This window comes from Cornus florida, unplaced genomic scaffold (assembly GCF_030987335.1).
Source record: "Cornus florida cultivar Cherokee Brave unplaced genomic scaffold, ASM3098733v1 CherokeeBrave_3.0.0_Hap2_Chr11, whole genome shotgun sequence".
Lineage (NCBI taxonomy): Eukaryota > Viridiplantae > Streptophyta > Magnoliopsida > Cornales > Cornaceae > Cornus > Cornus florida.
Window position 1 is genome coordinate 80,066,678 of NW_026775581.1, and position 12,819 is coordinate 80,079,496.

Genomic DNA, 12,819 nt, shown 5'->3' on the forward strand with positions numbered 1-12,819 from the left:
ATTAAAACACCACCATCTAAGTACTATCTGTATCATGTATCAACCCATCTATGCTTTCAGTCAAAATGTTGAACACCTATGCTAGAAAGAGATGTGATTACGGATAGGTGTGATTAACACATATTATGCTTAGCTCTTATGATAAATTAATCCAATAACAAAGTATAATGCATCAGTTTAGGAATAATCTTCAATCAATATCCTAATATTATGCATTCTAATAACAAAAGAAAATCAAAAACCAAAACTTAAAAGTAAAAATATGGCAGAAAGATTGAATATATCCTTCATGCATTACACATATTGTATTTCTATGTGAAACAAAACATCCAGGGTTTCTCAATGGGGTGGGCTAAATCAAAATATATTAACCAAAATAAACTGTTGTTTAATTCAATTTTAGTTAACTAACAATGTTTCTTTAGATAATTGACTGATTAAGGCATAGAAATTCCTATTTGGGTAATTAATTAAAAAAAAATACCAATTTATTTCACCACTCAGCACCCTATCTCTTCTTTTGACCAATTTACTAATCCTATTAGTGTGAGGTAGTTCATGGCAAGCCCCTTCCAACACTATGGAATTCACTCAAAAGCATGCTTTTCGTAAGTATTTTAATTTTCAAGAAGTAACTTTAGAGTTTTACCCTATATTAAGTACTTTTGCTTGTCAAAGTTCTTGTTATGATTTTTATTTTTTTAAGTTCTGAAAAGATTTCCATCTTCAAAAGCTTGGCATGTTTTTTTTTTTTGATAAATCAAAAGCTTGGCATGTTGATAAAAATTGTTTCAAATTTAATCTCTGCAGATTTTTTTTTTTTCTTTTTTCTTTTTTCATGCCCAGATTCATATTTTCTTGTAGACATAATTGACAAAAAAAAAAAAAAAAGGAAGAAGAAGAAGAAAGAAGAAATTATAGAAAGTAAAAAATATATATATATATTTGTTTTGCTGAAATAAAATGTAGATTACGGTGATTACCTCAAAATGCAATGCAAATTTTGTTACTATATATTGTAAAAAAAAAATTAATAATAATTATAAAAAAGATCAAAAAAAAATTCACCAAACAGGATTTAGTTTGCAAAACAAGAATTACAGACCTTGATTAGTTGATTTAGAAGGAAAAAAAATTAAACAAAACCTATACATACAAGTTAGCAGTTGCAGAGACAGAGGGGGGCAAGCTTGAGAGTTGAGAGACAGCGGCTGAAGCTTGCGAACGTCGAACCCGAACTGGAACAGCGAGCAAGGGAAACTGAAAGATATGGGTTTTGATTTTTTGAACAATCTGAAATGATGCCGATATGGGTTTTCAACTTTTGATTCTTGCAGACAGATAGATAAACTGAAATATATGGGTTTTGAACTTCTGATTCTTGTAGATTTTGTAGCTTGCAGTTGCCGGGGGGGGGGGGGGAGTTCAGGGTCACGAGAATAGAGATGTAGGCGAGGCGATTGGGGAGGCTGAAATGATTTGCCTTAAAAATATTTTGTTTTTTTGTTGACCCATCATCCATTGGCCTATAAATTTTGAGACCATAGGCGACCTCCTTGGGTCAGGCCGGCCCTGGGGTTTTTTTTGCCTTGGGCTTTTATTTTAAGTATGTGGCTGAGTTGACGGGCTTGATTGGGTAGGCTAATTCTATTAATAATTTATTTTTTTTGGATTGGGCTAAAATTAGTATAGTTAAAAATAAATAAATAAATTTGGGAGTGGGCACAAGCCCACCTACATTGATACAACGAGGGTTTCAAACCCTTTTTACTACATATAGATATATTACTTCTGGCATTATTTTGAATATGTCATAGACCAAAAGCTTGAACCAAGCTTTATAAGAGTCACTTTCCAGTGAAATAAAAAGGGTTCACACCCAAATTTAAATCAATAATAAAAAAAGTAAGATGTTTGAAAGATTACACAAATTAAGGAAAAAAAAAATTAAAAGAAGTGAAAATCATATGTGCATTAAAATAAAACAAGAATATATCAAATTTTAAGTGAAAAAGAAAGAAGCAATTGTGCTAACAACTATGTGCTAGAGTCAACATATATAATAGTGCAATTTTAAGTACAATGATGGTACCAATTGTAATTGCAACTTTTAAGTTTCCAGGCTTAATTGGAGTACAAAATTTTATCACAAACCTCAAAGGAAAATTTGAAGCACCAATACCAAATCTGAACTTTATAATTCCTAAACTCCATCATACATCAGTATACGTATATATAATTCCAATAGCAGAACTCACTACATTCAAAATCCCACTGTGTGGCTCTATACTTCATATTTGTAACCAATGGCTAACGTCTCTAATAAGTCACTATAATAAAAAAAAATATGATGTTTATTATTTACACCCTCTTGGAGCAAAAGTAAAGTTTTGACACCTATCTGTATCATGTATCAACCCAACCCAACTATACTTTCAGTCAAAATGTTGGACACCTATCCGTAGAAAGAGGTGTGATTACAGATAGGTGTGATTAGCACATATTATACTCAGCTCTTTGTTAAATTAATCCAATAACAAAGTACAATGCATCAGTTTAGGAATAATCTTCAAAATTAACGAATCAATATCATGATATTCTGCATTCTAATAACAAAAGAAAATCAAAAACCAAGATTTGAAAATAAAAATATGGCAGAAAGATTGAATATATCCTCCAGCATTACACAGATTGTATTTCAATGTGAAACAAAACATTATTAGTAAGGCGGATCCAGGATTTCTCAATGGGGTGGGCTAAATCAAAATATATCAACCAAAATCAACTGTTGTTTAATTCAATTTTAGTTAACTAACAATATTTCGTTAGACAATTGACTGATTAAGGCATAGAAAATCCTATTTGGGTAATTAATAAAAAAATACAAATTTATTTCACCACTCAGTACCCTATGTCTTCTTTGGACCAATTTACTAATCCTATTTGAGAATCTAGAGTGTGAGGTAGTTCACGGCAAAGGTAGTTCATGGCAAGCCCCTTCCAACACTATGGAATTAACTCAAAAGCATGCTTTTTGCAAGTATTTTAATTTTCAAGAAGTAACTTTAGAGCTTTACCCTATATTAAGTACTTCTGCTTGTCAAAGTTCTTGTTATGATTTTTTATTTTTTTTTAGTTCTGAAAAAGATTTCCATCTTCAAAAAGCTTGGCATGTTGATAAAAATTGTTTCAGATTCAATCTCTGCAGATTTCTAATCCAATTCAGATTCTTTTTTTTTTTTTTTTTCATGCCCAGATTCAAATTTTCTTGTAAACATAATTCACCAATATATATATATATATATATATTTGTTTTGCTGAAATAAAAGGTAGATTACGGTGATTACCTCCAAATGCAATGCAAATTTTGTTACTTTATATTGTAAAAATATATATATTATATAAAAAAAATCATAAAAAATTTCACCAAATAGGATTTAGTTTGCAAAACAAGAATTACAGAGCTTGATTAGTTGATTTAGAAAAAAAATTTAAAACAAAACCCATACATACAAGTTAGCAGTTGCAGAGAGAGGGGGGCAAGCTTGAGAGTTGAGAGACAGCGGCTGAAGCTTGCGAACGGCGAACAATCGATATGGGTTTTGAACTTTTGATTCTTGCAGACAGATAGATAAACCGAATTATATGGGTTTTGAACTTCTGATTCTTGTAGATCTCGTAGTTTGCAGTTGCAGAGAGAGGGAGAGAGAGAGAGAGGGATAGGGTAAGTTCAGAGTTGAGAACGAGAATAGAGATGGAGGCGATTGGGGAGGAAATGATTTGCCCCAAAAATATTCTGTTTTTCTAGTGTCCCATCATTCACGGCCTTTGGATTAAAATTGATCAACGGTTGTGGAGGAGGCTTGTTTAATACGACGCGGATCGATTCCACGAAAAAGTTTGAATAATAACCATTGTATTAATTTTTTAATGTTTTTTGGTGACCCATGGGCCAATGAATTTTGAGCCCTAGGCGACCGTGTTTGTGTCAAGGCCGGTCCTGTGCGTATTTGGCTTGGGCTTTATTTTAATACGGTGGCTGAAATGACTTGGAATGAGCTAACTCTATTAATATATTTTATTTTAAGTGAGCTAAAATTAGTATAGTCAAAAAAAAAAATAATTTGTTTGTTTTTTTGGAGTGAGCTCAAACTCACCGGAGCTTATCCGGTTTCAAACCCTTTACTACATAAAGATATATATAACTTTGACATTATTTTGAATATGTCATAGATCAAAAATATGAACCAAGCTTTATAAGAGTCACTTCCTAGTGAAATAAACAGAAGTTCACATCCAAATTTAAATCAATCATTAAAAAAACTAAGATGTTTGAAAGATTACACAAATTAATGAAATTTAAAAAAAGGGGAAAAAAAAATAAAAGAAGTGAAGCATATGTGCATTAAAATCAAACAAGAATATATCAAATTTTAATTGAAAAAGAAAAAGGCAAATGTACTAACAAAGATGTGCTAGAGTCTAACATGTATAATAGTGCAATTGTATGTAAGTACAAGTGTACAACTATGGTACCAATTGTAATTTTAACTTTTAAGTTTACAAGCTTAATTGGAGTATCAAATTTTATCACAAACCTGGAAGGAAAATTTGAATCACCAATATCAAATCTGAACTTTATAATTCTTAAATTCCATTATATATATATAATTCCAATAGCAGGACTCACTACATTCAAAATCCTACTGTGTGGCTTTATATTTCATATTTGTAACCAATGGTTTACGTCTTTAATAAGTTATTGTACTAAAAAATAAGGTAAAATGCAAAAAACACCCCTGAACTATTGAGGTATTGCAAGAAATTCCCCTGAATTACAAAATACTCCCTCAAATTTTATATTTTTTGCATTTTACCCGGCAAGCTCACCTTCCGGTACCCGAAAATTCAAAAGACCATGGTGCCCTTATAAAAAACGACACAGTTTCAAGGGTTCATGGACTTGACTTGCTAATTTGTAACTTGCTAATTTGTAAAGAAAACCCTCGGAGGCCAATAAAATCGCAACTCAACAATAGAGATAAGGTTGTCTCTCTCTCTATATATATACACAGTATACACACAGCATTAATTTTTTTTTTCTTTCAAGTTAATGGATGATAGGCGTAGCTCTCAAAAGCCACCATACCTGGACCACCACAATCCCTACAAAACCCAACTCTGAAACTGACCACTCAGTTCCTATATTCACCCGAGCAATTCATCCTAACCTTTTTGTTTTGTTTTCTTATAACAAAAAGGATTTTTGTGCTTTGAGAAGGTTGTAACCAGAATATAAATTTAATCACAAAAATTGATTTTGGCATTGAACAATGTTTTCCTCTTACATGCTTGATTTGAACGTGGGACATGAAGCATGTGTGGATGATATTGAGCGGCGAAAATTGGGTTAAGCTAAGTTGCATAGATTATTATTATTATTTATTATATATATTTTTTTGGTCGAATAAGCTGCGCATAGAGATGGATGTGTGTGTATATTAATATATATACAAATAGTGAGAGAGAGGATCAGTGAGGACTGAGGAGATATGATAGATATATATATAGATAGATAGACAGTGAGAGTGTGAGAGGCGACAAAGAGAAGAGACGTCATGTTTGGGTGTGCGGTAGGTTATAAGGTGTTTGGATTGATCAGCATCAAGAATTTTAAAAATCAAGGATTGCAGATGGGTAAATCGTGTAGTATATACCCATTAGGGAAATCCACTCCTCAGATGACATCCACCACTCCGATCCCAGCAACAGATTCGCGCGGCCACAAGATCTCCTATTCTTGCAACCCAAACCTGAATGCCCTTTAATTGGACTCAATTAGAGTAATCAGGAAAGTGAATTTCACCATTGCTCGATCTCTCCGTTCTCTCTCTTCGATTGATTGCTTATTCCTTAGCAATCACAACATGGGTTCAATTTGGCCAACAAGGTTAAATTCGACTGTAGCAAGATTTTTTTTTTCCATTTATACGAGGAAGATGATGAACAGTGTTTTTACACCTCCCCCTTTCTCTATATAGATAGGTATATAGACGGAAGGATAAGGTTGTGTTTGGATGAGGGTGTGTAGGGATGTAATAGAAGTTAAATAGGGGTTTGACCATTTGACTATTGTGGTGGGGTAATAGAGTTTTTTTGTGTTCATAAGGGTATTATAGTTATTAAATAGTATATTGCGTCATATGAAATTTTAACGGCGGGATTCAACCGGCTTCTGGTCGAATGGGACTATCTGCAACAAAAATATATAATTTAAGTGATTTTTTATAACTTTTGTAGTTTAGAATGGTTTGTTGCATGTTAGTCAATAGTTTAAGGAAGTTTTTCGCATTTTAACCTAAAAAATATGATGTTTATTATTTATTCCGTCTTCGAGCAAAAGAAAAGTTTTCAGCAGATAAGAATTCAAATTATTCAATATATAAATTTTACATATATATATATATATATATATATATATAAGGCACACTTGCCAAGGCCTTAGGATTCCTTCCTTTTCTCTTTCTTTTTCCGGCAATTTCGAACTTATTAATAATGAGGAGAAATGGCTAGCAACTAGATTACTTAATTTCAGTCCTGTGCACATTTAACCAGGTTAGTTTTAATATCTTTACACCAACAGAACAGTCCAACATATATCATTTTTTGCTACCAAATAATCAATAAAATAATAAAATCAAACATTCCAAAAAAATCAATAAAAAGATAAATAAATAGTCTTAACCTAAGAAGTACGGACACAGATACGGGACACGAATACGACACGACACGGACACGGCGACACGACAGATCTAAAAAAATTAAGACACAGACACACCGAATAGTGTATATATATATATGTGTGTATGTGTGTGTGATGTAATACTTTAAAAATTACTGACTGTTATTATTTTTCATCAACCTCACAATGAAAAAAGACACAAATCATAACTCACAACTAATAAATTACAAAAAAAACAATGTTGCATAGTTATAAAATCAAATAAACAACAAGACATTAGAATAATAACTAGTATCATTTAATCATCATTGTAACTTTACTCCAAATACAAAAACATAGACAGAAAGGACTATTAACATTCATGACTATTTAACATTCAGGACTTTACCGTTAACACTTAATATTCACAAAAACCTAAAGGCTAGTCCCCAAAAAAGATACAAAAACAAGTCAGTGTATTATCATCTATTCCCATCCATCATTTGACCTAGGAATTTTACCATTTATAATACCAAAAGGATAGTACAAAACAAAAAATAGAACATATCAGCATTAAAAATTAAAAAAAAAAAAAAATTAACATATCAGCATTAAAAATTAAAAATAAATAAATAAATTCTAGAAAAGTGTGTTCGAGCCGTGTCCGAGCTGTCTAAGCCGTGTTCGTGCCGTGTCCAAGCCGTGTCCGAAAATTAAAAAAAAATAATAAAAAATTCCAGACATGTTTTTTTGTGTATCCGACGCGTGTCCGTATCCGACATGTGTCGGACACAGACTCTTCGCCCATTTTGGAGTGTCCATACTTCTTAAGTCTTAAGCCATGTCTAAATTAAAAGTAGCAATACGAAACATAGTCCCACAAAAATAATTAACTAGATTTTCAAGAAAGAAAATAAATATGAGAATGTCAAACCAAACAAACTAGGGTTTCACATTCAAGGAAAAATTCCAACCAATTATAGCTGATGATTAGTAACAGAAATAATTGGGAATAAAATGAGAGACAAACCCACAAAACTGAGAATGAATGAAAAAAACCCTAATTTGAGGGTGAAGGTACCATTGACTCAGAGCTTACCTGAACAAGAAGAACATCCGTTGTCTCTATCTCTCTCTCTCAACTCTATTGTCTTTTCTTCCTCACCCTCTCTACATTCTTACAATCAAACTTGCTGTAAATTTTGGCTCCGCGAGTTTGATTGATTAGAATATCTTTTCGAAGAATAAAATAACTATCGAAAACCAAATGTTCATTAAGCCTCTTATAGTTGATTACTATACGGGCTTTTCCTCGTTTGACCTCACTATGGTTTCTTACCATAAAAGCGGGGCTACTATGAGGACTTTTAGTATGTTTAATAAGCTCTTTTTTTTTTCCTAAAAGCTCTTAGATTGTCTAAGACAGATGTATGTTAACCCCGAATTATCTATTGATGAAAGTAATCACATCATCAATAGATATGTGACACTTCTCTACAAAATGAAGATCTCCTTACACACTTCGGATCCTCTTTTGAAGAAGTTTCTGGTGGGTTAACAGAAGTTTCCTCGACAGGGAGTATCGCTTCTATTTCAGGAAAATCACCGTAAAATGATTCATCCAAAACAGTGTCGGATATCCTTTTTCTTTGTTTAGTGTCATAAATCTCATATGTTTGATTACTGTTTTAAGGTCGTAGTATGATAAACAGGCTTTCGTTTTATAAACTGATTGACTTATAAATTGGTAGTAATTTGAATTCGAAATTCGGCAATGATTAATTATAAGCTGGGCTAACTAACAATCCTTCATTATTACTAATCTACAGTTTAGTCTCAAATCTCCTTTTAAATTGTCCTGCTTAGAGTTAAAATTTGGTAAGCCTATCTATTTTTGATGAATTGGACCCACCACCACAAAATGTGTCAAGTGACCCAAACCCAAACCCATTTTATGGGGGAACTCAAAGTATTTAATTAGCCCAACCCCCTTCAAAGTATAATAATTCCTAATATAATATAATTGGAATAATTATTACTCCTATAAATTATATATATCACAAAATAATAATAAAATATTATAATTATGTGACTATTAACAAATGACACGTGTCATTATCTTATTCTCTTAAAGAAACATAAATGGGGAGAAATGGGAATAAGAAGTGGTAGAATATATTTATTGTATAATATATTCTAACCATATATAGGATTACCATGTATAAGATACTAATCTTATATAAGATTACTATATATATATATATATATATATATATATATATATATATATAGTTACCATATACATATAGGGTTTACTTGTGTATCACACATAACCCCTCCTATATAAACCCCTTTTGTATGCATCTCACACATCAATATACAATACAGAGTTCTCTCTTTTATAGTTAACATTGTATCAGTGCCTTTTGATTTCTGGTAAACAATCTACCAGTTTATCGTAGTCACCGCAGGGAATGGCACTATTAGCCCAATCCTCGGCGGCGGCGGTCAATCGGCAAATCATGCTTACAAACTCACGCTTCTATACTCCAAACCGCGCCACCATGCACCTCATATGGTAATCTCACTCTTCCATGCACTTTAATGTGCACCAGCAGTAATCCCGCACCTTAACGTGTTGGATCAGCTCTGTCACCGCGCTACCACGCGTCATTAGTGGTCATCAATCATCACACATGTCACACGCACTACAGTGCATTTGATTTAGTCGTCATGCGCCTAGGTGTGTCAGATCCACTCCGCGCCACATGCCAGGCCACATCATCCTACCACGTCAGCATCGCCACATCATTCTACCACATCATCATATCCACATTGCGCCACGTGTCAGGTCACGTTAGCACAACGCGTCATTCTACCACATCAGCACTGCCACATCAACATCATTATTCTACCACGTCATCAGTTCCCCAATGTGATACTCCCGAATTCCCGGATGCGGGTTGGCCAGGCCCACGCTCGAATACCCAGGGATATAAAAAACAAATCAGTAATAAACGAACACATAGTACAAAAGAATAAGTAAAATGCTGAAAAGAAACTAAAATGATAGTCCAATAATAAAACCTCAGAATAAATTTTCATTAATTAATAAACTCTTCTGATACAACTGATTCTCCTAAAATACAACTCGGGAATCCATACTGCATGTGTAGACCCCTAGAAAAAACTAAACTAAACATATGACAGCAATAATTGTCTATATCAGGAAACTGAAAAATAATGGAACTCCTATATAGATAAACCGGAAGAGTGAAATAGAAGCTCTCTGCTTAGCACGAACAATCCCTACTCCTAACGCATACCTGAAAAAATAAGGGTGGGTCAGGCCCACAAACAAGTTCTACTCTACTATAGTCCAAGCAGAGATTCAATACACGTATACATTCTAATTAATCCAATAATAACTAAATAGTCCATATATGTATAAATACACACTATAGGATGCTCATTAGACCATAGGTCTGTTTCAACCTGAATAGAAGGCAATATGTAAATCGCACAGTGGACATGTGTACCTAGACCTACCAGGGTACCCAAATGTCTACTATGTCCAGCTATCCATCCTAGGCGATATACGCACTCTAACCACTAATCCTGAGACTCAAACTCATATCATGGCACCATAATTATATATATATATAATCCAATAACCATCCTATCCAGTAAAAATTAATCCTCTATAAGTAGTCCTCCATAAGTCATTCAATTTGTTCAGCTGACCTGACTTAAATATAAGTAGGACTTAACATTTTTAGTTAATCCATTCCCTTATACAAAATAGGTAGGACTTAACTGATAAGTTAATCCATCCCTAGAATGCCACCATCCCATATTGGTGCACCACATCCACACAATCCAATAGTTAATGTAACAATTAAATAAATACATCAAATAATCCATAAATAAACATAACAATGTAACATCATGTTATCACAAAATAGGAATAACTTAAAAATTTATGTAAGCTTCCTACATCCCATATCCTCCACAATCTGAATCTTATGCATGCTGATATTTTATTATGCAGTCAAGTAAGCATTCTCCTTATCCAATTCATGTTACACATTTAATCTTAATTGTTAGAACAATTTTTTTAAAAAAAATTAAATCCATTCGCTCCTTAAAGAATTCAAATAGCATGCATTGTTGCATTTAAGTCTATTTAGACTTTGTTTAAACTCATACCTAGTCCTTATTTAACGATTAGGACCCCTCAAAATTAATTAAAATTAATTTATCGCTGTTTACGAAACTTCTCCAGGTAAGGCTCGAGCTTTTGTCCTAATTGCTCAAGCACCCTGTCCAAGGCTCGAGCACCCTACTTCAAGCTCGAGCTTTTATATCCCAGTTGCTCGAGCTTTCTTTCTCAGGCTCGAGCTTTACATCCAATTGCTCGAGCTTTACAACCAATTGCTCAAGTTTTTCCTTACAAGCTCGAGCTTTTCATCCAAGGCTCGAGCTTTACCCCCAAGGCTCGAGCACTGTAATAGTGGTCCGAGCACTGTTATGCAAATCAACCCAGAATTTCACTGTGCATTCATTCTTTATTTGTTTCAGGAATCCTAGGCATATTTCTACATTCCATCAATCCACTGATAAGAAAATTACATAATTTAAACATGTAAAAATTCATAAAAGAAATCAAATCATATCCATGAACTTAACCATTCATACTACAAGAATAACTATGAACCAATTTCATAAAACCTATGTTCCAATCGAATTAAACATGCATAATTGTTTAATTTTAAGTATTTAATAAATCATGGAATTTCCTAAGCATGTTTTGAAACACAAATCTAAGGGAGAGAGATAGAAGAAGAACTTGCCTTAAACTTTCGGATCGAAAATTAAACCTCTTCTTCCTTGATCTTCTCTTTAAAGGATTTTCTCCTTCCCCTTCCTCTTCCTCATTCTCTCTCTTACTCTCTCTCTTTAAAATAAAATCACATACTATATTTTTGAAGCCTCCTAAAGACTTATACTTACGTATATATAGGCTAAAGAAAATTAACCCTAATCCTAATTACATTCCAAGTCAACTTAATAAAGAAAATAAAAATTAAAATATAAAAAGGTAACGTAAAATATGTTATGTATATAATTTATGTATCCTTATTAAATAAATAAATTATATACATCCCATTATTTATTAGCAGATTATCTAATAATGCTTAAGTTACCATAATAGTATAAGGTAATCTAAAACATGCTACGTATAAAATCTATATATATCTTTATTATATAAATATATAAAATATATACATCAGATTAAATACTAGCACTAAAGTTACCATAAAAGTAATTAATAAATTACTTCCCCTTTATATATGTATATACATATATATCTATATATATATGATAAGCACCGAATATTGCATATTCAAGCGCCCTTACGTGCATTAGTTAAGTCCATTAGTGGAGTGTAATGTACAGTTTAGATCTATTTGTGTATTTTTGTCTCCTTTCAGGATGGTTGCTCCGAAATTGATTAAAAGAACAGTTTTAACAAGCTGTTGGAAAACCAAAGTAAGCCGTTGCTGGGGACTGTTAGTGGAGTAAAGTTTTTGAAGCCATCATGTGTCTGAACTCTATGGCATTGAATTTAATTGACGACCGTGTCGCGACGCCATCAAAAGTTATCAAAAAGAATGCTGAAGGTGTTGAAGCCATGACACCCGCGGGCGCCCACCCCAGCCAAATGCTCTAGCTTACTGCTTTGTCTCGCGGGCCCCAGCTGAGCTTGGGGCGGCGGGCGCCCGCCAAACCCTCCAGAGAGTCCTCTCGTCATGAAAGGACCCGCGGGCCCCCGCCGATCTGCAGACAACTCTACACTCCTCCTCCCAATGCTGTCCCCTTGACTTATTTTTGTGGTTCTAATTCTTCTAGGGTTGGTAGGGGACGAAAATGGAGGGAAATGGAGAGGCTAAGGGATTAATAAAGGGCTGGAGGCTAAAGGAAGGGATCATTTTACATTGGGGCCAAGTTTTAGAGAGAGAAATATTGAGAGCTTGTGGGGGTGGTGTTCTTGAAGCCCTTGAGCACGAAAATGGAGGGTGAGGGTGCTTCTTCTC